Below are 26,065 nucleotides of genomic sequence, written 5' to 3'. Positions count from 1 at the left end.
CCCCCTGCTTCTCCAAGACTATGTTTCTGTTCCATTATTCAGAAAAATAACTTGGCAGGGTATAATAGTCTTGGTTGACAACTTTGTCTTCAAAATGTCATTGCTTTGTTGTTTGTTAACATTAAAAATATATCCTAGTTCCCTACCACTCCCCGTTGTCCATCTCAGTGATTTCTTGGAACATTATGAGCTGTTGATCATCATATTCATACTTCTTTTTTCCTCTGGAGGAAAATTTCCTCAACTCTGGCTTTGGATATTGTTTTTATTTCCATTTGGACATTGTGTTTCTTCTTTCAAAGCTTAATCTTTATTACATATATCTTAATATTTTCTCCCATCATTTAAATTTTTGTCTGGATTCTAGGAGAACTACTGAAGTTTGCTCTCTACATTACTGATGGATTTTCTGCAGCAGCGTTGATTACACTCTTTACTGCCTCCTGTGTGGTTTATTTGTTTTGCTTGCGCCATACAGCATCTCAGTTCCCTGACCAGGGATCAAAGCCATGCCTCCAGCAGTGTAAGAATGGAGTCCTGGACCGCCAGTAAATTTTTCTTAAAGTCTTATCTATCTGACCTGTATCACTTTTATCTCATTTGGTGGAATTTTTTTCACCTTAATTATTCATCTCTTTCTGAGTTTCTCTTTTTTTAACCCATGGAGGCCAGTTTGTTCTCTATTTAAATGATAAGTCTAGACTATTTTCACCAATTTCATTTTTCATAATCATTTTTTTCAGGAGTCTGCTCACCCTCTGAATTTTTATAATGATTTTTTCCTATTTTTATTCACTTTCTGTCTTGCTCCTCATTTTTTAAATATTTCTCTTCTGGTTTGTCCTCAGATAGAAAGGGTGTCTCACATACTCTTGGCTTTGCTCTTTGGTGCTAGTCACATCTTTTTCTTGGAGGCTGAGTTACATTTTATTTTCAGGTGACTCTTCAGGACTGAGAAGGGAGTTTCTGTCCAGGCTTCCTAGCTCTACTGTTCTGAAAAGATGAATGCACAGAAGTGAAAGTGGACCGGTGCCAGAACTCTCCATGTCTTTTCTCTCCCTTGTCTTTTACATCAACATCATCTGGAGGGACGATACCTCCTGTGATCCTAAATGTAACTCTCTGTTTCTCTGTATTTCTTGAAAGATATCTTATAAGGGCTGTAATACGATCCAGTAATTACCTCCTTGAGAGTCTCCTAATCTGAGTTCATATCCCAGTTCAGCTTCTGGTCTGCTTTGTGAACTTTGGTGAGTTCTTTCACATCTTTGAGTTTCCCTGCCTTAAAATGAAATCAGTAATATTGTTATTGTTATTATTATGGAGCATTGTAAGGTTTAAATGAGATAATGCTTATTAAGCCCTTAGCACATTGCATAGTGAATTTTTTCAATGGCCTTCTGTTGTCATTATTAATATTACTATTCTGTCTTTGAATAGAGATATAAAGAAAGGTCTTGATTGAGGTAGAGGGCGTGAAACAGTACATTGACAACTTCAGCTTTCCCCATCCCCCATGGTGGAAAGACAGATGTTTAATTTTGTGATTGGCACAGATGTTTAATTCCTAAATCTCAGTGGACAATGGAGGAATATTTCCAATCAGGCACAAAAATGGTGAGTCACAAAATGAATTTCCAGTCTGGTTTGATCTGCTTCTAAATTAAAGAGCTTCCTCCAAGATTCTGATAAGAGTTTGGAAATGACGGTTTTCTTATAGCTGTGATGTTTTATCTTCTGGTCTTCATAGGTGTTTTAGTGGGAGAGTTAATGGGGTTGTGTTCAGAACTGTTATCCAGTTATAATTTTAAACTGGAAGTCTCCAGGTTTATTTCTCAGCTAGTTTTCAAACACAAATTACCAAATTTAGCCGGTTAGATACATGAAAACAAAATATGTTACATAGGTGGTTGCTTTCATTCCCTGGAGCTGCTACCAGCAGTTCTGTCTTTATCCAGATTTCATTTGTTAAATGTGTTCTAAACCAGGGATGATGGAACCTTCTCTTTTGCTTCATTAGCATGTTGATATTCTATCATTCTCCTATCATACCATAATGGAATGACATGTTTTGCATTCTTATGGACCTTCTTAACCACTTATTTGTGTTTCCCACAGCATTTTTTCAAGATCAAGCACAGAGATGAATTCAATGCCCTTGGCACTGAGATTCGAATATATTTGAAAAGGATGCTTGAATGCCACTGTATGATATAGCACTCCTGCTGAAACCATTGTTATTCTAAAAAAAAATAAATCTTAGGATGTGGATTATCTCTCTCTGTTGTAGAAAGATAGGTATATTTTTAGTTGCAATGTTTTTGAGATAACCTCAATCCGGTTCACCAGAGTTCATATTCAAAGCTGCTGTATTTTCCTGTTGACAGAGGATGCTGTGAGAAGCTTATTTGGAAGTGATGGGAAGAATAGTGTCCCACTGGGTAGGGGTGGAAGTGTCCAGCCCGAGTGTTGCCCAGGCTGCGTCCAATTATCCACTAATACATTTAGCACTGACATGGCTTTTAATTGTAAAATGTTTTCAGTTCTCTGAAAAACTATCCTCAGACATAGGTTCTGACCATTATCACCCCATTGTCCACAGAGTCTAGTGTAATGCCATATGTCCCAAGAGTTTTTGGTTTCTTTGGTCAATTCATTTCCACTAATATTAACTGGGGTGACATTTGGTCGCTTGCCCCATGACAAATAGTGAGGTTAAAATGCCTCTTTCTGTGGTTGGGACATTGGGACATTGGACATGATGCCTTCCTTTTGAGCAGAAGAAATACAAGGAAACAAACCAATTAGCCTTTCCAGTGAGTGCTGAGGATGCCAGGGACATGTGGTTAAGTTACATAATGATGAGAAAGTCAAAAGATGTACCATCCTAAGGCTGGAGAAATGGGGTCACTGCTTTGGGGATTTGGCCTGATTTTCAGGTGTGTGTCATTTAGGGGGGCTGAGGAGGCTCTAGTAGCTCAGGTATATGTTTCTGATGGTAAATAAGCCAGCAGAAATTTAGGCACTGTCTTGAACTAGAGATACGCAACATGACCAAAGATTTTTTAAAGCAACGCTGTCCTGAGAAGTGCCAGCATGTTCTGCTCTCTTGTCTCTCTCACTCTGACCTGAGCCCATGAATTATAGGAGTTCCTTCTCATGAGGTCCATGGCACAAATCACAACCCACCCGAGTTTATGGGACATGACCTTGCTCAAGCCATTCTGGACAGACCCACCTGATGTGTTTTAAAAGTCTAAGAAGGCTTTGTCTGCTGCAGGCACTGGCCCAGTCTCTGGGATTTATCTTTAAAAAATTTTCTTTTCAACTTCATGTTGGAGCTTCCCTGGTGGCTCAGCAGTAAAGAATACACCTACCAAAGCGTGAGATCCAGGTTCAATCCCTGGATGGGGAAGATCCCCTGGAGAAGGAAACGACAACCTGTCCTAGTATTCTTGCCTAGAGAATCCCATGGCCAGAGGAGCTTGGTGGGCTACGGTGCATGGGGTCACCAAGAGTCAGACACGACTAAGAGCGCATGCATGTGTAGTTAATTTACAGCGTTGTGTTAGTTTCAGGTGTACAACAAAGTGGTTTAATTGGATGTATACATGGGATTCATCTCAAGAACTGGAAAGGCTTAGAGGGGAACACCTTAGAGTGGGCGACATCTTTGGATATGTACCACCAAGAGGACAATAGCTGCAGCTGCAGTTTTCACAAGTGTAGCTGTGGCCACACAGTAAGTTTCAGGCTTAGCATTTGGAATAAAATAAACCTTCCCAATGACTCTTTGGCATATGGAAATGAACTGCTTAAAATGGACTCCAAAGTCTTATACTCTTCTTTCCTGGCACCAAAGTTCTAATACTTTGCTTACTGTTCAAAAATGACAGCTGTTTGATAGAATATTTCTGATAAAATCATTGATTCTCCAAGCCGCAAGGGAAGTAGGGCTGGGTACAACATTTTTATGTTTGAGAAAGAGACACCTAAAATTCACTACAGTAGTTGATCGTAATACTTTCCACATATTTTCTGGAGACTTGGAACTTTAGGAGCTGGACTATCCATACACAAGCTACTTGGAGCTTGGAGCAAATCTTGTGAATTTCAGTGTCCTCTAAGTGAAATGCAGGTAAAATGCAGTGAAATCTTGGCATGACCTGGCTTCCTTACTCATTTCTAAATGGAATCTTTTTGGTCAAGGTTATCACAGATCTGCTAGTTGAAAATTCAATGGAAAAAAATTTCAGTTTTCATCCTACTTAATACCGTGTAATATTTTAAATGCTGGCATTTATAATATTCATTCATTTTTTTTGTGAGCACACCCCTACCCCACCATGGTAAGTACTTGCGATACAAGAGTGGACAAGGCAGACTCAGTCCCTGCTCTCATGGACCTTATATGCTCTCTTGGTTGAGTTGGAAATTAAGTAATAAAATTATAGGATCAATTATCCAATAGTTATTGTGATATAAATTGCAAGGCAGATGTGTAGGATGCTGAGGTCATTTAGGAGGAGGATTAGATTTCATCACAGGGGTCAGAGGATTTGGGTTAAGAGCTGAAAGGTGCTCTTTTCTTCAACTGCCCTGTACACATGGGCATTTCCCGAGCTTCAGGGATTTGGGCCTATTCTTTCTGGGCCATCCCACCTACTTTTATGGGTTAAACTAACACCTACAGAGCTTTAGGTCTGCCCTCTCCCTGTGAGTTCTGAACTTGAAATTTCTAACTGTGAGTTGGATATCATATTTGTATGTATCTCATTAGCTCACTAAAATGCCCTTTGTTCTATGCTGTATAGCAAATGAACCCCAAATTTAGTGACTTAAAAAATGACAATGTTCATTTTGCTTAAAAATCGGCAGTTTGTATAGGACTCAGGCAGGTTGGTTTGTCTCTGGGGCAGCTCAAAGGTTAGGAGATAAAACCATCTCTCTGGGAGTTGAGCCATGACAGGGAAACTACCTTACAGTATGGTGACCAGGTACCCAGGGTGGGCATACCTATAGAGGAAAAGAGAGCCAGAAAGAGAACCAAGATGGAAACATACCACATTGTTCGCTATGACTTGGCCTCCTAAGTCACACAGTATCACAATCCCCATATTCTGTCCATGGAGGCAGTGACAGGGTCTTACTCAGGGGCAAGAGATAAACTTCACCACTCAGTGGAAGGAATGTCAGTCATACTATGAGAAGAGCATGTGGTATGTATGTATGTATGTATGTATTTTTCTGATATTTTTTATTGGCATATAGTTGATGTACAATATTGTATATTACAGGTGTACAATATAGTGAGTCACAATTTTTAAATTATGCTTCATTTATAGATCTTCCAACCCAGAGATCCAACCCAGGTCTCCCACATTGCAGGCAGATTCTTTACCAGCTGAGCTACCAGGGAAGTCATAGTTATGATAAAATATTGGCTATATTCCCCACGTTGTACATATATGCATCTATTTTTCTATTTCTGCATCTATTTTTGGAAAACACAATCTGCAGTGCATTCTTAGAAAGTCACTTAAACACGGTATCCATGTGCAGAGGGTGGCCAACCAATCATTAAGATTTTTGCACACATTCTGAGGTGCTGAGCATGTGTGCAGAGGTAGGTAGGGAAAATTGCGAAAGAAATAGATGTGGTCCCTGGCTTAAGAAAGTATCCAGTTTAAATAAAAGGTAAGAAACACAATCATTATCCTTTTCACCACAAAATAAAGAAGCAGGAGGAAAATAAGAAATCACATTTACGGTAGTGTAAATGCTTTATCAGTCACAAAGAATTTTTATATAGATTGCCCAATTATACCTTCATAAAAATTTTGTGAGAGGTATGTTAATATATGTATCATATTCCTAACATTTAGAGCTTTAGGGAACTTTAGATTGGAGATAATAGAATTGGGAATGGTTAACATAGAAAGATTTTATCAGAGATGTTTATTTAGCAGGATCTCCAAGAAATAAGAAATGACTTAAAGTAGAGGCATTTGTAAGACCTTTAGAGGGAAATAAGTGACATGAGTGGAAATTAGAATTGAGGCAAATAGTTCAGTTTTAGGGAGAAGCAGGGAGATGAAAAATGTAGGTTGGTCTGAGCAGAAAATACGGACCCCAGAGAGTAAAGTGGGAAGGCATTTAAACAGCAGCCCACACTCCTCCTGAGGCTTCCCCACGAACTCCTGAGGTGGTTGGACATCTTTGTAGGCTCGCTCGGAGGCCCATGGTGTGACCAGAGTCGCAGCTGAGGGACTGAGGATCTTTCCTGGCAGGGACAGGGCAGGTTGAAATGGGGGGCTCAGAATCCTTGGGGTTCAGTCTTGCTGGGGAGTTCTGAGGGACACACAGAGAAGGGGTGGGGTGTTACGTACCCTCAGCCTTTCATCATTGGTGAGAGTTGCTCCTGAGGCATTAACTCTCCATATTCGTAATCTATCTCTCTGCTGTGACCAGAATAAAGCCCTAAGGTAAAACCAAGGAGCAGACCTCAAGGTGTGTAGAAGTGAATGCCGCTCAGTGGCCTTGGTAAGCGTCAACGCTGTCTGCCACAGTAAAGATGGAAAGAATCGCGACTTCCCTGGTGGCCCAGGGGTTATGACTTGGCCTTCCAACGCAAGCTCGGGTTTGACCTCTGACTGGGGAGCTACCATCCCACATACCTCAAGGCCAAAAAAACAAAACGTAAAACAGAAACAGTATTGTAACAAATTCAATAAAAACTTTAAATACGGTCCACATTAAAAAAAAACTTAAAATATAAACTGAAGAGAAAAAAAAGGTGGAAAGAATAAAAGAAAGAAAAAGAGAAGCCCCCCCCCAAAAAAAAAAAAAAAAAAAAAAACATGCCAGGGGTTTATACGGCTTCCTGCCCACTGTTTCCTTCTAGAATATATGCGTACTTTTGACTTCTTCTATTCAGGCCTCTCCCTCCAGCCTCTCAAGGTGCCTTCCTGTTACTTCTCTGTCCTTGAGCATGTTTACAACATCTCCCAATTTAGTCTCATTTGCAAATTTAATTAACAGGCTATTTACCCCTCTTCCGGACCATTAATGGAGATATTAAATAAAACCGGATCAAACATCAATCCCCAGCAGCAGCCTTCCTCTTCCCCCTGCACGGCCCCTTCCCTCTCCCATTTTCTCACAACTCAGTGACCACTTACTGCCACTCTGACCCTCAGGGTCTTCAAGCCATTTCTCGGTCCTTGTCACAAGTCATAACAAAGATAATCTGAGTGAATTTATCAAAGACCATTTAATGAGACACTGTGTTAAATGTGCCACTCTAATCACTCAGCATTCGCTGCATTTCCTTCGCCCAACTCATTTTTCAGTTCTCTCAGCAAATAGTTTCCTGAGGCAAGCATTCAAACAAATTTTAATAAATCCTGGTATGGTATGGTAGAGGTTTACTGGGGGGAAAAAACACCAATTATTTCTTCAAATGTCACTTGCTCCGTAACCACATTTCTGTGTGAAAACGTACAGCTGTACTTTTGTAGGCAAAGTTCAGGACACTCGGGCCAGTATGCAAGTCCTGATCATCCCTGATTGAGTCCCCATCTCCACTTGTCTCCGTCATGCTGTGAGCCCCTTTTAGCCCCCGATCATGGCAATAACCCCTTTTCCCTACAGTATCTAGTATCTAGGGGCTTCCCTGGTGGCTCAGGCCGTAAAGAATCCACCTGCAAGGCAGGAGACAGACTGCATGCAGCACAGGAGGTCCAGGTTCCGTCCCTGGGTCGGGAAGATCCCGTGCAGAAGGAAATGGCAAGCCACTCCAGTACTCTTGCCTAGAAAATCCCATGGACAGAGGAGCCTGGTGGGTTACAGTCCATGGGGTCACAGGAGTGGGACACAACCGAGCGACTAAACCACAACCAACCTAGAGTATCTAGTAAACGTTAATAGCTTCACTTTGCCATAGAGAAGAATGAATCGCTCTGGTTCTATTTCATCCCACACTTCTTTTTTTTTTTTTTTCACAATAAATGGAACAAAGCAGTATGGAAATGATAGTTTGTTAATCCATGCCAGTGCCCATAATTTATGGAATTATAGAATTTACAGCTGGAAAGGACTTTAGAAGTCATCTTCACCCGGGGTTCATGGCCATCTTGAAATTGTGTACACTTGTCTGTACTGGTGTCTGAGTCCCCGTTTCTATATTTTCCATCTTCCAGCCTCTGTTGAGCATGTTGGCTGCTGCTTCCAACATAACCCATTACACTGGTAGGTAGAGGGAACTCTTATAATTTGTTTTTTTTTAATTCTCAATTGAAGTTAATCTTTCTGTAACTTTCTCTCATTTGTCCTTCTCTGGTCTCCTGGAACTACTAAAGGGAAAGGGAAAGGGAAGTCGCTCAGTCGTGTCCGACTCTTAGTGACCCCATGGACTGCAGCCTACTAGGCTCTTCCATCCATAGGATTTTCCAGGCAAGAGTACTGGAGTGGGATGCCATTGCCTTCTCCGTAGGGAGCTATCTAATCTCTTTTCCACAGAACACAATTCTGAGGCAACCCATCTGTCCTCCCAAGAGACCCCTTGCCTGAACACCCCTAGTTCTTGCAATAGGTGTTCATGGGATGTGGTTTCCATCACTCCACTAACCCAGCCGACCTCTCCCAGACACCCTTCAGTTTTCTTTTTTTTTTTTTTTTCAGTTTTCCAAAATCCTTCTTAATGAGTCAGTCACTGGGAACTCTTAGGTAAAGTGTACTCTGTAAATGTGTAGTTGATTTTTAAAGCTTTCAAAAAATCAAGCAAGCAATCAGCACGACTTTATACTTCTTAAATGCTTCATATAAACACTTAAGTGTAAAGTATAAGGCAAGACAAGATCTGGGGTGATCTGGGGATATATCAACCTGTACAAGTTTAAGAGAGGGGAAGCGTATTTATTAAATCCTTATTCTTGAAGCTCTCCTTAAGAAGGAAATATGGCTTTAAAGAGTATGCAGCGACATTTGAAGCAATGGTTTTCCAGTGTGGGGAACATTGCTAACACCTTAGAATAAATCAGGTCAGTGGAATCCAGCTCCACTGGGAGTCATTGTATGCGCCTCTGTCATGCACTCATGAGAGACAAGTAATCCGTTTCACCTAAAATGTTCTTATGAAGCAATAAAAATTGTTAATTTAATAAAATCTCAGCTCTTGAGTGTACCTTTTTACCATTTCATATGATTTGAAGAGAAGGCCAAATATAACACTCCCGTTTGTAATGAAAGTACGATGGTCATCTTCAGGAAAAGTTCACGTGAAGATCAAGCTATGAACTGATCCAGTGGCTTTTTCATGAGACACTTGTTTTTACTTCAGTGACTGGCAGAAAAGCTAGAGTTATTCAGATTTGTGTATTTGGCAGACGCTTTCTCAAAAATGAAAAAAGTGAAACTGTCACTTCAAGGAAAACAACTGACAGTATTTCTTGCCGATGATAAAAATTTGAGCTTTCAAGTGAAAATTAGAATTTTGGAAAACTTCTATCCACCACCATGAACTTGACAGCTTTACAATAGTTAAAGACTTTTGTGATGAGATTGCTGGTGATATGAACAAATGCAATTTTTTTGGATATTGTATAATTAAATGTGTCAACATTTGGAAGATCTACATAACTTGGAGAACCAATAATTTCCAAATGACTAATCCTAATAACACAAATTCATGCATGGACACTCAATTCACTTAATATGCATGATGGACCAATTGATCTTAACTGAGCAGATTACAAATATTTGACTGGTATGGCTTCACATTCCATATTGCAGTTGACTTTTCAGAAACTACTCATGTTGAGTGTCATGTCATGTCAAAGAAGAAAATCCATCATTATCTGAAAAGATTATAAAAATACATCTCCATTTTCTAACTATAAATCTGTGTGAGGCTGAATACTCTTAATTTATCTCAACTTATCTCAGCAAATTGAACGCAGAAGCAGATAATGATAATCCACTTTCATTTAACCAAATACTGAAGAGATTTTCAAAAATGTAGAGAAAAAAAGTCACTTTAGTTTTGTCATGGAAAGTATAGTATTTTCATAAAGATATGTTAACATGTAAAAAGGATTATAATTATTATTTTTAAATACATTAATAAGGGAATTCCCTGGTGGTCCAGTGGTTAGGATTGAGTGCTTTCAGTGCTGAGGCCTGGGTTCAATTCTTGGTCAGGAACTGTGTTCCCACAAGCCACATGATGTGGCAAAATAAAAAAAAACATTAATAAATATTTTAAAATGTTCAGTTTTAACTTCTAATATATTAGTATTAATAGATGTAGTCCATGTAAACAAAAACTCATTGGCATTGTAAATAATTTTTTTAAAGTATCAAGGGGTTTTTAGATGAAAAAGTGTAAGTACTGTTGAACAGAAACAAGAGGGAATGATGAATGGCCAGCTGAAGAGGAGAAGGAAGTAAATAAATTGGAAATGATGGGGTCAAAAGTGCAGGTAACAGAGAGGGCCAGAACATGAGGTAAAAGGAAGGATTAGAGTGGTGATTGGCCTGCAAAGAGCGCTTAGGGAGGACAGAAAGAATTTAGGACAAAGTCCAGAAAGAGATCAAAGGATTGAAAAACAGAATCTATGAAGAGGCAGAAGAACTTGTATTAAAGAGCTTCAAAAATGAAAAAATACTAATATAACTGTTAAATTGCCTGTGCCTCTGTGCTAATAGCTGGATGGATTTAAACAGCAGTGTGGGCATCTGAGGCTTAGAGATGAAATACAATTATGTCAGTGAAGTTTATTTTTGGACCACTTAGATATCTATTTAGTAATAATAATAAAGTTATCATTTATGGGGTATGATCTATGTGCAAGGAAATGTTCTAGGTACTTTATTATTTGATTTCATAACCTTTTTGTACTGTGTCTTTAATTTTTTCCTTGGAATTTTACTCCAGCTTTATTGAAGTATAATTGACAAATAAAATTGTTATACATTTAAAGTGCACAGCATAAGAACTTTTTTGTTTGTTTTTTAGCATGATAGTTTTAAAAAAGTTTTTTAACATTGTATTTTTACTTATTCATTCATGTAATTTATTATTATTATTTATTTATTTGCTGCACTGGGTCTTAGTTGCAGCATGCAGGATATAGTTCCCTGACCAGGGATAGAACCTGGGACCCCTGCATTGGGAGCATGGAGTCTAAACCTTTGGTTTAAGGGAAGTCCCAACAACATGATAATTTGATATAGGTATACATTGTGAAATGACTACCGCAAGTTAATTAATACCTTTATCACCTCATGTAGTTACCTTTTTATTGGTGAGAATATTGAAAATCTCCTCTCCGCAAATTTTAAGTACCAATACAGTATTATTAACTCTACATTAGATTCTCAGAACTTTATTCATCTTATAACTGAAAGTTTGTACCCTTTAATCAACATCTCCCCATTTCCTCCACCTTCCAACTCCTGGAAACCACCACTTCCCTCTGTTTATATAAGTTTGACTTTTTTTTGTTTCCCCAAATTTTACTTGTAAGTTATACTACACAACATTTGTCTTTCTCTCTCTGGCTTATTTCACTTAGCATAATGCCCTCCAGCTTCATCCACGTTGGCAAATGGCAAGAGCTCCTTCTATTCTGTGGTTGAGTAACATTCACATACAAAAATGAATTCGAAGTCTGTGAAAGTCTTAAGTGTAAGACATGAAACCATAAACCTTAAAATGAATTTACTTTTGCATTAATACTATGACATACATTTCAACAAGTTTTGTCTGAAGTGGCATTTAGTCAAGGATCAGACTTGATCCTAGATTGATGTGGACAATTTTCCTAAGGAAACTTCTCTTTCTTTGGTTTTAAGTATTCTTCCCTACCTTTTAGTGACATTGTTTTTGAGCCTCATTCAAATGATGCAATCCATGTACAGCATTAGAGAGAATCTTTTTTTGTGTAATATTTTGCTTAGGTACTAAGCTAATGGCCAGCACTTGAACCTGTGTCTGATGATTTGCCCTAAGAGAGCTCTTCTCCAAGCTCTCAGTCCTGCTTTCCTTGACTTGTCTGAAGAAGCCTTAGGGGAGCTTCTCTATCTAAAGGATGTCTTTTCTTGACAGCTTTATAATTCACTTTTTCTGACTGTTACAGATTTGATACTTGGAATTAGGTCCCATCACTTCATGGCAATTAAATGGGAAGTGGAAACAGTGATAGATTTTATTTTGGGGCTCCAAAATCACTGTGGATGGTGACTGCAGCCATGAAATTAAAAGATGCTAGCTCCTTGGAAGGAAAGCCTTGACAAACTGAGACAGTGTATTAAGAAGCAGAGACATCACTTTGCCGACAAAGGTCTGTCCAGTCAAAGCTATGGTTTTTCCAGTAGTCATGTACAGATGTGAGAATTGGACCATAAATAAGGCTGAGTGCCAAAGAATTGATGCTTTCAAACTGTGGTGCTGGAGAAGACTCTTGAGAGTCCCTTGGACTGCAAGGAGATCCAACCATTCCAACTGATGCTGAAGCTGAAACTCCAATACTTTGGCTACTTGATGCAAAAGAGTCGACTCACTGGAAAAGACCCAGATGCTGGGAAAGATTGAGGGCTGGAGGAGAAAGGGGTGACAGAGGATGAGATGGTTGGATGACATCATCAATACGATGGACATGAGTTTGAGCAAGCTCCAAGAGATAGTGAAGCCTGACATACTGTAGACCATGGGGTTGCAAAGACTGAGACATGACTTAATGGTTGAGTAACAACAACAACTTCTGTCCCTATATTAGGGACATATTTCCTTCCTTTTTTTCCTTTCCAGTAAAGCATACGTAAGTTTTATAAATTTTAATGTTTTTTCTTTATGGAACATAGATCTATAAAATTCCTGATTTCTTCTTCCCCCTCTGCCCCTACCCTGACCATTTCTTTGGATTTTCCTTTCTTCCATTCTCATCTTGTCAAAGTAGTGTAAGATAAGCTACCTTAGCAGAGAGATTAAATTCCTCTTACTCTCAGCCAAAGACTGAGAACAAACCTATAGCCTGGGTGATCACCGGTCTAAGGGGCTAGACTGGGTATACCTGGGAGCTCTTAGAGTGCCAAAACCTCTCAGCAAAAAATGCCCAAACCACTGCCATTTCTTTTCTCTTCCTCCCTTCTTTCCTGCCTTCCTCCTCCCTCCCTTTTCCCTTCTCCCTCCCTTCCTTCCTTCTTTGTTTTATACCATGTATTTAGTATTTCCCAAAGTTTGTCCCTTTTAATTCTTACAATCATCTTATGTATTTCAATTTTTCACCAGAGAAACTAACTCACAGAGAAGTTAACTAACTCCCAATGTTCAAAAAGAACCAGTGGCAGAACTGAGATTTGAACTTAGAAATATCTGACTCCAAAGCCTGCATTCTCCATTTTTCTCTGTGAATATTTAAAACTTAGAATCAAATCTTGACTTGTGGAATATTTAGGCAAAGCTAGACAAATCCCATGGATGGAGGAGCCTGGTAGGCTGCAGTCCATGGGGTTGCTAAGAGTCGGACACGACTGAGCAACTTCACTTTCACTTTTCACTTTCATGCATTGGAGAGGAAATGGCAACCCACTGCAGTATTCTTGCCTGGAGAATCCCAGGGACAGAGGAGTGTGGTGGGCTGCCATCTATGGGGTCGCACAGAGTCGGACACAACTGAAATGATTTAGCAGAAGAAGCAGCAGACAAATTTCAGCTCTGAATTCTTGTGCTATGAATTTGAAATTACATGGAAGAAAATAAGAAAGTGCCAATTTAAAATTATGGATAGAAATATTAAACAGAATTATCCACAAGTTCTTTTCTTACAGTATTTCTGATTGCTTTTAGATGTCCTAGTGAATACCAGAAACACGTCAAGCAGTCACGGATACAGCCCTGGAGGTCTTCCTTCAGTTGACTCACCTTGAAAAGAGGAGGTTGCAACTGAACAACTCAAATTCCTCCTCTGCTTTCAGCCTTCTGTAAAATGATACATTTTGTTTTTCCTGGTCCAAGGTATAAACCTAAGTATATCATCTCCTCACCAACAGCTCTACTTAGCTACTCCTATGGACTACAACTGAAATTATGTCCACATGCTTCCATGGAAGAACCAACTTTTTGATTTGTATTTGATGTTAATGAACATTTTCTAATTCATTTACTTTAACTGTTATCTTGGATTATAAGCAATAATCAAGCAGAAAATCCTCATTTTCCAAAGCACAAATATGGTAAAGAACTTGTACCAAAGTTGACAAAAACAAGTAAAAGAAGAAGAGAGAAAAAAAAAAAACCCCACAAAAACAACTCAAAACCCACATACCCAAATCTTCTTTAAGACACACATGGAATCTCTTAAATTACATTTGTATCAAATTAACTTGGGTGGTCTGAGCGTCATCAAGCATGCAGAAAGGGTTCCCATAAAAAAGCTAATTTAAGAAAGTCGTTAGGGCATTGACAATAGAAGCAACCTGTTCCCTTGCTGTCAATGTGTTTTCTTTTAGAGAAACTTGCTCTTTCCTGCCCATGCTGAAAATATCTACAGCTCTCCAAGAGCTTCGCCTTAACATCTTCATGGGTGGCTCCAAATGGCTGCCATTTTTACCATGTGCGGAGTGATAGCTTCTCTTTACGCTTTTTCAAATGGCATAATGACTACAACACTGTGGGGGTAGACTCATGTGTGCATTCAAGTCGAGAAGCACTCAAACCTATCAACTTCTTTTTGCAGTCAAATAGTATATCTGCAATTCAGTTGTTCATTAAAAAGTGAGTAATGTCTAGAGAATTTTGTTTATCGCATTGCTCTCTCAGGTGTCTAAGGGACGGTGCTGAGTTAAGAAGATAATAAACAGTGGAGGTAGATTGTGAATGGGGCTTCTGTTGGCGGGAGGTGAGGGCAGAGGGCAGGGTTGGGTAAGGGTTGCTGGAGGGCATGTTTGTATAGAACAATAGCAATTCAGTGGGCGGGAGGGGGGGGAGCCCCCTGTTTTGCCTCCAGAAAGGCTAATGATGCTGATCTCATCTAGAAGTTACATGAAGGCTTGTTAAAACAAATCTCACAGAATGTAGTTTGCCTCCTCTCAGGGCACACTTCAAAGACCTTGGAAATTGGGTTGGTCTGTACACAAAAGAACAGATGCTTGATTCCATCTAGTCCATTTCTGAATTGTCCATCTGGGTAGAGTGTTGAACTTTGTCCCATTTTATATAGAATGACTAGGTATCAAATACCTACAACGGTAAATATTTAATGGTGAATATTGTGCCAGGTGCTGGAAATCTCATCAACCTGCGTCTCTAGAGTGTTGATTATGACCGTGTGTTACTGCAAAAATATAAAACAAGGAAAGGGAAAGCCGTCCTGACTCATTGGCTGCTCTCAGAATGACAGTTCATGGGGACCTGGTTTCTCTGCAGTTCTCCACCAGGAAAATCCTGTTCGGGTGCGGACTAGCTCTTCACGTGCTCTGTCTCACTTAGGGTAGGTGCATCGTAGTTATTTGGGGGCACTATTTAATACGCAAACCCTGCCCCACCTCTGACTCTGCATGCTGGGACGAGGCCTGGGGATCTGCATCCGTGATAAGTGGTCCTCATGGCTGGCACAGGTGCTTCTTGGCCACACGGGGAAAACAGAGCATTTTAAAAACAAGTTCCCAAAGCTTGAGGAGCTCACAGGTACCTTCCATTCATCTTCCTGGGGGCATCCTGTATAGCACACAAAATATTACATTGTGGGTCCAAGAACTGAATTCTCTTCTTTGTTTTGCCTCATGCACTTAACCCTTCCAGACTCAAGTGTTTTCATGTGCAAAGAGGGAAAATTATACCCCATTTGCTTATTTCAACGGAGTGTTATGACAGCACTTTGAAAACTTTAAGGTGCTATACAAATATAAGACATTAGTATTCATTGTTGCTTTTCCTGCTTATCACAAGTACTGTCAACTTCACAGATGCACTGTTAATAGCCTGCTTTCAAATTGTGTTGACATTTTAGGTGATTCTTAATGGACTTCGGTGTATTTTATTTGGGGGTTCTGCACTGCTGTGTTTGGCTGGCTCTGGAAGTTGCAAGATGAGGGAAGAAAAGACCCAAGGGAGAGTAACTGGAAGCCGCTGAATTCAGTGAGGAATTCAGGGAACAGTTCTATTAGGAGTCAAGGCCAAGGTCAGGAGTCAAGGCAGAGTTGGAGTCAATTTTATGAGGTACATAGATCAGAGCCTTGTCAACAGATCTAGAACTGGGGTTTGGGAGTTTGAAGGAAGGAGTGAAACTAAGTTTCTGGGAGGCTGGGCCTTATATTCACCCTCTGGTTCCAGCCTGTGATGGGCTGTGCCGGCCTCTAGGAGACAGTGGGCCAGGCAAAGGAAAGAAAGGTGATTTCTGGCAGTGTGTCTGTTTGTAAAGGGACTGCTTTTCCCTCTTTCATGTAAATTTAGCCTGTTTGGAAGGAAATCACTAACAGGCTGATTATAGAAATGCCTTTTGATTGTTTCTAAAATACGACAAATCAGGCTAAAGGAATGTATAAGTAGTGATGATCAAGAGATTATCAGAGGATAAGAATGATCAAATTTGAAGGGACTATGAACTTCTAAAATGCTGTAGGATATTTGAAAAGAGTTTGTTCTTAAGTATTTTAAAATTTCCGTATATTTTTATACATGAAGAGAAAAGGTTAGTATTAGCAGGAATTACTAAGGGAAATTTCAGGACAGTCTTCCTCCAATTTTTGGGAAATTCAGAAATAGGTGAATTACTATTGCTCCTTGAAAAAGCCTCTGTTCTGGAATAGCAACAGTTAGATTTAAGGCAGGGGCAGAGGGGAGGCTGTAAAGCATCAGAGTTTTTGTGGTCAAGAGAGTATGTAATAAATAAACTATTTTATAATATTGTATATCTTCCTTAAAGAAGCAGAAAACCAACCTGATATTGGATTCTTGCATGCCACGTGCTTGACTAATGACAGATGTTTCCATCCCTTTAAAAGGCTCCAAAGAAGACATCAGTTCAGTTCAGTTCAGTCCCTCAGTCGTGTCCGACTCTTTGTGACCCCATGAATCGCAGCACACCAGGCCTCCCTGTCCATCATCAACTCCCGGAGTTCACTCAAACTCATGTCCATCAAGTTGGTGATGCCATCCAGCCATCTCATCCTCTGTTGTCCCCTTCTCCTCCTGCCCCCAATCCCTCCCAGCATCAGAGTCTTTTCCAATGAGTCAGCTCTTCACATGAGGTGGCCAAAGTACTGGAGTTTCAGCTTGAGCATCAGTCCTTCCAATGAACACCCAGGACTGATCTCCTTTAGGATGGACGGTTGGATCTCCTTGCAGTCCAAGGGACTCTCAAGAGTCTTCTCCAACACCACAGTTCAAAAGCATCAATTCTTTGGTGTTCAGCTTTCTTCACAGTCCAACTCTCACATCCATACGTGACCACTGGAAAAACCATAGAACATTACTCAGCCATAAAAAAGAATGAAATAATGCCATTTATAACAACATGGATGCACCTGGAGATTGGAGACCTGGACCTGGGGATCATACTGAGTGAGGTAAGTCCCACAGAGAAAGACAAATATTGTATATTAATATGTTGCTTATATATGGAATGTAAAAAAAATGGTACAAATGAACATATTTATAAAATGGAAATAGAGTTACAGATGTAGAAAACAAACTTATGGCTACTGGTCAGAAGGAGTGGGAAGGATAAATTGGGAGACTGGGATTGACATATACACATGACTACATAAAATAGATGGGGCTTCCCTGGTAGCTCAGATGGTAAAGAAACTGCCTGCATTGCAGGAGACCCAGGTTCAATCCCTGGGTCAGGAAGATCCCCTGGAGGAGAAATGGCAACCCATTCCAATATTCTTGCCTGAAGAATTCCATGGACAGAGGAGCCTGGTGGCTCCAGGCCATGGGATCCCAACGAGTCGTACACACCTGAGTGACTGACACACACACATGAAGTAGATAAATAATAAGGACCTGCTGTGGAGCACAGGGAACTCTACTCAACACCCTGTACTGACCTATGGGAAAGAATCTAAAAGAGGGTGAATGTGTGCATGTGCATAATTGATTCACTTTGCTGTGTACCTGAGACTAACAGCCTTGTAAACAGCTGGACTCCAGTAAACGTTTTTCAAAAAAGTCCCAACTGGAGTTATCAACACGGTGGAGGAAGGGTTTCCAGAGGGGGCTTCACCTGAGGCAGTACTGCACAGGCTTTCAATCTGGTCTGAAAGGTCAAATGGTAAAGAACAGGAGAGAAGCCTGCCAGCCAGGCAGTCTGGACCCAGTGTCCCTGCATTCAAGGAGAGAACTAAAGCCGAATGCTCAACGCTGTATGGGCAAATGGCCATAGAAGTGGAGGACAACCGAGTAGCTCCTGAAGCTCCACCTTTCTGCTCCTTACTGGGGGTTCTTTGCTGTGCCAACAAGGGAGGTGCTTGGGGACACTTTGGCCACCGCTAATGTCCAAGTCACTGCATATGTATTGAATAATTATGTAATTGAAGTAGAAACAATGCTACTCCTTCCAGACAAGCCCCACAGACATCACTTTCTGCAGGGTTTACACCTGGAAGACCCCCACTCCACAGGCACTGGGAGCCTGTGACTTTGTTTTGCAGTCACTAAGTCGTGTCTGACTCTTTGCCACCCCAGCGACTGCAGCACACCAGGCTTCCCTGTCCTTCACTATCTCCTGAGTTTGCTCAAACTCATGACCGTTGCGTTGGTGATGCCATCCAACCATCTCATCCTCTGTGACCCCCTTCTTCTCCTGCCTTCAATCTTTCCCAGCATCAGGGTCTTTTCCAGAGAGTCGGCTCTTCACATCAGGTGGCCAAATGTTGGAGCTTCAGCTTCAGCATCAGTCCTTGCAATGAATATTCAGGGTTGATTTCCCTTAGGTTTGATCTCCTTGCTGTCCAAGGGACTGTCAAGAGTCTTCTTCAGCACCACAGTTCAAAAGCATCAATTCTTCAGCTGGTTCCCCACAAAACAGCAGGAAGAACAGGAGGCGAAACTGAGAAAGAAGTGCAGGTCATTCCTGCTGCCTCTTCTGCCCATTCTGTCGCAGTCACCCTCTCTCACCCACAAACACAGTGCTTCCTCCTGCCATGCCCTTCTTCAAGAGAGTCCCCTTTCCTTCCCTTCTCCCAAACCATCATTTTTCTGCCTTCAGATCAGAGTAACCTCCAGGGTCAAGGCCATAAAGAAGTCACAGAAAAGCACCAGTGACAATGAGCAGGTGAATCTGGCCTTCCTCCCAAACTTGCTGTTAGAAACCAGATACTTGGGCAAATGCAAATCCAGAGGCAGTATTTCAGCCATGGCAGCGGGGGGCGGGTGTGTGTGTGTGTGTTTATGTTGGAGGAGAGAGTTGGGGTGGGCAGAAGAAGAATTAGTAGTTGCAGGAGAGTTCTCATGGAGCTGTTGTGTAAAGCTTGCATTTTGTTATTGCTGTAACTCCGCATTACTTACCTAAGTATTTAATTCATTTTTGTGTGTTGTGTGTGTTCATTCCGTGGTGCCTCCTAGATATAGATCACTTTTGCCTCCTCTTGATGTAACTGAAGCAGGGGCTGTAGGATGCTGCTGGATCGTTGGTTTTGCACGGAAGGCTCTGCCATTTCGGTGAAATAGTCATGTAAGTCAGTCATTCATTTGAGATTCCTTTGTGGTGTAAACTAAGGATGCAGAGCCCAAGAAAGCAGTGGTTCTCTCTACAAACTGCTGAGTCCCTAGCATAACCTTATGTATAAAGAAGAGCTCAGCTGGCTAAATATGTGTCTTTTTTGAGGATGAAAATGGTTTTTGAAGTAACCATGTAAAATATTTCAGGTGAAAGGGATTAGTATTTTTTTTTTTTTTTTTGAATGTTTGTATGACCTAACTTGTTTGTAAGAGAAATAGCTCAGAGTTCCTTATCTGTTGGGAAGTCAATCTGTTATGGTACTCAAAACATATGTTTCTATTTATTTCATTACATTTGCTTACTTGGAACACTGAGTGAAATCTGTAGGATTTAGAAGTGATTATAGAGCTGTATGGTAACAAACTTTATGATTTTAGCTTTTTTTTTCCCCCCTCTCATGTAAAGAAAGCAAGTTTTTCAAAGTATCAAACGGTTCCTAAACAGAGTTTATCCTTTGCTCACTCATTCATTCTTCGGTGAAGAGAATTGAGTCCATGGAATTCCTTGTGTTAGAGTCTTCCATGGGAGAGGGGAAACTGGGATAAATCCCAGTTTATCCCACCCAAGTGTGAGTATTTAATATAGTGGTGTTTGAGTTCAGAATTCAAACAAACAAAAAAGAATGGGGCAACAAAAATGTGTGCAAAATGCTAGTAATTTTTTGTCTACAATTTAAAGGGGAGGTATATTTTATGTATTAAGTATTAATACAGTTTATTTCAGTTTTTATGTCACTACTCTTTCATTATTTTTTATGATTTTCTGAGACTTGCGACTTTCTAAGGGACAGAAAATATCTTTACGTGTTGAAATGTTTTGGTTAATTCTCTTCTTTTGAACACTTTCATTTAGGTAAATATTCAAATGTTAAATAAAGAAGGGGATAGAGAAGTTATAGACCAGAGAATTAAAGGGCTAGGGAAAGAGAGAAAGATGCCATTCCAGAATTCAATAGTCTAAACTCCAGTCAAATAAATTAATATTAAAGTGGAATGAAGTGAAAACTAGATTGCTTACACTATACTCATCTGGTCAAATTCCTCCCAGAATTCCTGTTCCCATGAATATTTAGCTTTTTTCTTGAACCCAGGAAGCAATCTGATTTTTACCTTGAGGAAACATACCATATATGTCCTGAAAAACACAAATGCAAATTCAATGATCCCCCTACCCCCCGCCAATATTGAACCCACCTATATTGAATCTCTCTGTGTAGCAATCAAATTGGAAATCCAGGTCTATTACATGCACATGTAATATTTCTGGAGTATATCAAATTCCATCCTATATCAAATTTTTTCCTTGGGTTCCTAGAAATTTAATATAAGCAAGTTTCACTCTGTTTGAAAAAGACATGATGCAATATAATGTGTTTTTCAATGAATAGAATTCTTGGTAATTCAATTTATGTTCAGAACTTCTTAAAGGCAGCTTACTTCCTAGAGGCCTCACACCAGAGTTCCGTTCTGAGAACCTCACTTAGGTAACATTCCTTTTGGTGTGAAAAACTGAGAAGGAAAATCAGAAGGAAATTTGGTGACTCACACACAGTGATTTAAACAATAACCAAGGCACAGCCCAGTCAGGTAGAGGACAGTGATGTACTTGAGAGAACAGGAAAGGTATTGATTCAGGCTTATAATGTATGACAATCTCCTGGTCTGGGAACTTCTCATCCATGGGAGCTTTATATCCTTACATGGGTCCCCATAGAGCAAGCAAGCAAGCATCTTGCCTCACTTGTGGCTCAGATGGTAAAGAATTTGCCTGCAATGCAGGAGACCCAGGTTCAATCCCTGGGTGGGGAAGATCCCGTGGAGAAAGAAATGGCAACCCACTCCAGTATTCTTGCCTGGAGAATCCCATAGACAGAAGAGTCTGGGGGGCTACAGTCCATGGGGTTGAAAAGAGTCAGACACAACTGAACAACTAACACACGTCAAGCATCTAGGAGGATTTGGCTCAATTAATAAGTCATCTCGTGACAGGGCCATGGTCCCAGGCTCAGCAGAAAGCTTAAACGTCATCACCTCCTTCTGCCTTAATGGGGCTAATTTCTTTATCCATCTATACCTGAAATTTAAAGTTTCCTTCAATAATTCAAAATTGTTAGTTTCTAATGCTTTGCATTTTCTTCCAGTGTTTCTTTTAAATTTTTTACATAACAAATTCTGATTCCAGTTCTCAATTTTGTACACACATCTATATATCATGTCACTGATTATGGTTATTGTTAAATAAAATATACTGTTACATCCTATGTTCAGCATCCCCTGTATACTAAACCAGCCCCGTTAAAAACGGTATGCATTCATTATAGAAATTCCATTTAAAATCTTCGAAAGCCTGCATTAAGAATACTTTCTCGTATTGCTCTGTCAATCTTTTTTTGCACCTGTTAGCATGTTTAGAAAATGGCTTTTTATAATTCACTCATCTTATTGCAAATGGAAAAAGATTCACAAAAAGTAATTCTGATTATTCAAATTGTTTTGTAAAACATAAAATTAAGAACATATCCTATAATAAGCACTAATAAACTTAGCAACTAGCTATAAATAAAATATAGGTTATTAAAGTATTCTAATATGATGGGGAAGAGTTATAAGCTCATATAATTATCCTTGCTGAATGTAAACAGTTGCCTAGATAGTTTTAACTATTTTCAGTGCTTGAAATCTTGAAGTTTTCTTAGAGATACCAGTCGGATTGCTATGGCTTCCGCCATTATAGTTCTTGTTTCTTAACTCCCCAACACGTAATAAACCCACGAACTCCATTAACCGTAATTGATATGCACGTAAGGATATAAGGGCCTTTCCTCGGGCCTCTCGCTGCCTCAAACAAGAAACCAAAATGAGTATGACGCCAAGTCCCATACAAGTAATCAGCCACGCCATTTTTCATTTGAAAAGAAGTCCTCTACAATAATGGAAATGTGGAGAGAGGTTATTACAATAATAAATGAGTTGGCAGGGTGATTTATGCTTGAAACAAATGTACCTTCTGATGGAATCCTCTTTAATTCCTTATAAATCCTGGGGTTAGTGGATGAGGTCTGACTCTGGAACTCCATCAGTTCAATGCCCGCAGTACTTTGAATTCACTCGGTTCTTTTCTTGTGGACTAAACAGCTGTTTTCAATCGTCTTCCCAGCAGGTATCTTTTGGGGATTAGTAATGCTTCCCATGGTCGTACAGCACAAGAAATGGATGTGTAACTGCATTAACTCTGCTTCATGTCTTTGGATGCACTTATCACTGATCTTGGAGCTATTGAATAATAATTCTCATAAACTGGTTTCCTTCTTTAACAGCCACCCCACCTTGTATCAGTGCAGTGGTTTTAACTCTTCAAAGTGCTTTCAAAACCTTCCTCCTTAGATTTATCTTTGAGTGTCTCTAAGTGTGTTTATCCCAAGCTGGTGTTCAGAGTGAGAAGATCCCTTCTGAGTCTACCTCAAAATAGAACCAGGTGTGAATATCTCAAGGATCTGGATTAAATTCTGAAGAGAACGTAGAGCCTAGAAATGGTCCATGCAGGATCATGGTCCCTAAAGCTGTTGTAGACCTTACATGTGGGATCATGTCACTGGTGGTCATCGAAAAGAGCTTAGAGAAACACCCTACCCTGCAGGGAATAATGTGACTCTTGCCTATATGTCTTTGTCATGTTTTGCCTCCTCTTAGAATATGTTGCTTCAAAACCCAAACACATTCTTCCAAGTTTAGCTCAAAAAGTTTACCCAGATCCTTCTCCAAGAGGAGTTTCACTCAATGTCCTTAAACATTCTGTAGTGTTTCATATCCTTCAAAGAGCCTTTTTGTTTATTTTAGTCATCACAACACCTCCCCAGAGTTTCAAAATACTCAACACTATAAATTCAATGACACTAACCTTTCAAGAACATCCCCACTACTTTTTTTTTTTTTTTCCTTAGACATTCCCAAAGGAGGCAGGGACTGTGGCAAGCCTTTACTCCCACATCTCACAAAACACCTACCACAGTGTCTTGCAGATCAGATCAGTTGCTCAGTCGTGTCCGACTCTTTGTGACCCCATGAATCACAGCACGCCAGGCCTCCCTGTCCATCACCAACTCCTGGAGTTCACTCAGACTCACATCCATCGAGTCAGTGATGCCATCCAGCCATCTCATCCTCTGTCATCCCCTTTTCCTCCTGCCCCCAATCCCTCCCAGCATCAGAGTCTTTTCCAATGAGTCAACTCTTCACATGAGGTGGCCAAAGTACTGGAGTTTCAGCTTTAGCATCATTCCCTCCAAAGAAATCCCAGGGCTGATCTCCTTCAGAATGGACTGTTTGGATCTCCTTGCGGTCCAAGGGACTCTCAAGAGTCTTCTCCAACACCACACTTCAAAAGCATCAATTCTTCGGCGCTCAGCCTTCTTCACAGTCCAACTCTCACATCCATACATGACCACAGGAAAAACTAGCCTTGACTAGACGAACCTTTGTTGCCAAAGTAATGTCTCTGCTTTTGAATATGCTATCTAGGTTGGTCATAACTTTCCTTCCAAGGAATAAGCGTCTTTTAATTTCATGGCTGCAGTCACCATCTGCAGTGATTTTGGAGCCCAGAAAAATAAAGTCTGACACTGTTTCCACTGTTTCCCCATCTATTTCCCACGAAGTGGTGGGACCAGATGCCATGATCTTCGTTTTCTGAATGTTGAGCTTTAAGCCAACTTTTTCACTCTTCACTTTCACTTTCATCAAGAGGCTTTTGAGTTCCTCTTCACTTTCTGCCATAAGGGTGGTGTCATCTGCATATCTGAGGTTATTGATATTTCTCCCAGCAATTTGATTCCAGTTTGTGTTTCTTCCAGTCCAGCATTTCTCATGATGTACTCTGCATATAAGTTAAATAAACAGGGTGACAATATACAGCCTTGACGAACTCCTTTTCCTATTTGGAACCAGTCTTTTGTTCCATGTCCAGTTTTAACTGTTGCTTCCTGCTTAATAAGCTTGTCTTGAGTTAAATGGCACTTAATTTAATGACATGAACAATGGTTGAAGGAATGATTTTATGGAATCTAAAACAGTGGTCGCAGTTAGGACAATCGTCACATAATAAAGTATTGTTGGCTAATTTGTCGAGTGCATTCACTCATTTGATGGATATTCACTCAGCATCACTCTGGGCCAAATGTTGTTCTAGTCACTGGAGATACAGTGGTGAAAAGACAAGATTCCTGCTCTCATTTTAGTGGGAAAAGAGAATAAATAAACAAGGAGACAAATAAATATGGTATAATCAGAGAATAATGCATTCTACGAAGAGAATGAAACAGGGAAACTCTGATAGAATATGTCTGGGTATGGAGTAGAGGGGAACCGTTTTGAGAAGATGACATTTAGGCTGAGACCTGACTCATGAGATGAAGTTATAACATGGCAACAGGCAGGACAAGTTTTCTGGAAGGCGTAAAGAAGACCCATGGGACCGGAGTAAAGTGATCCAGGGAGAAAAGTGTGGAAGGTAAAATGGTAGGAATGTTTACAGTGTGTGCTGTAGCTGAAGCTGATTGGCGCAGGGCATGGGAGAGACGTGCTCACTTAGTCGTGGCCAACTCTCTGTGACCCCACGGACTGGAGCCCTCCAGGCTCCTCTGTCCATGGATTCTCCAGGCAAGAATACTGGAGGGGTTGCCGCTCCCTTCTCCAGGGGGACAGAGAGGCAGGTGGTAATGATGGTGTCACTTTCGGATGTGGGAAACCGGTGGTGAGGGTGAGCGCCTCTTTTCCCTCCCTTCCTCCCCTCCCTCCCTTTCTTCCTTTCTTCTTTCCAGAGTGGGGAATCCCAGGCACTGTGGGTGCTCTGTTGGAGACCCCTCATTAGACTGAAGCAGAGGGATGGGGCAGGGGAAAGAAGGTTCCATGACAGAAGGCGAGTCATGAGACGGTGGGAACACAAGGGCCTGCCTTCTGGAGTGGAGACGTGCAGACACGTCTGCAGAGGTGTGGCAGAAGGGGCGGGAGCCGGTGTGCACTCTGCAGTGGGCTCTCCTGCCTCCTGATGCGATTCGAGGGAGCTCCGGTTGGCTTGCTTTTATTTTCTCAAAGGAGTAGGGGACATGGCGGTCAGCTGAGAGTGGGAAGGGGGAGAAGTTGTGGGCAGTTTTAGAAAAGAGAAAGTGTGAAGCTATCTCTTTGGAGAGTGGGGGAGCGAACCTCCCAGGGAGATACAGTGAGTGTCTGGAATGGTGCACGTGTGCATCGGCCATTGTATGTGGTTTGTTTTGAGGGTAACATGTTTAAACGGAGGTGCTAAGAGAGCCTTGTAAATGGAGCAGGAGTGAAGGAAGGTCTGGG

The sequence above is a fragment of the Bos indicus genome, chromosome 24 (genome assembly GCF_029378745.1).
Source record: "Bos indicus isolate NIAB-ARS_2022 breed Sahiwal x Tharparkar chromosome 24, NIAB-ARS_B.indTharparkar_mat_pri_1.0, whole genome shotgun sequence".
Classification (NCBI taxonomy): domain Eukaryota; kingdom Metazoa; phylum Chordata; class Mammalia; order Artiodactyla; family Bovidae; genus Bos; species Bos indicus.
The sequence above is the reverse complement of the archived record's forward strand: the minus strand, read 5'-3'. Positions refer to the sequence as shown.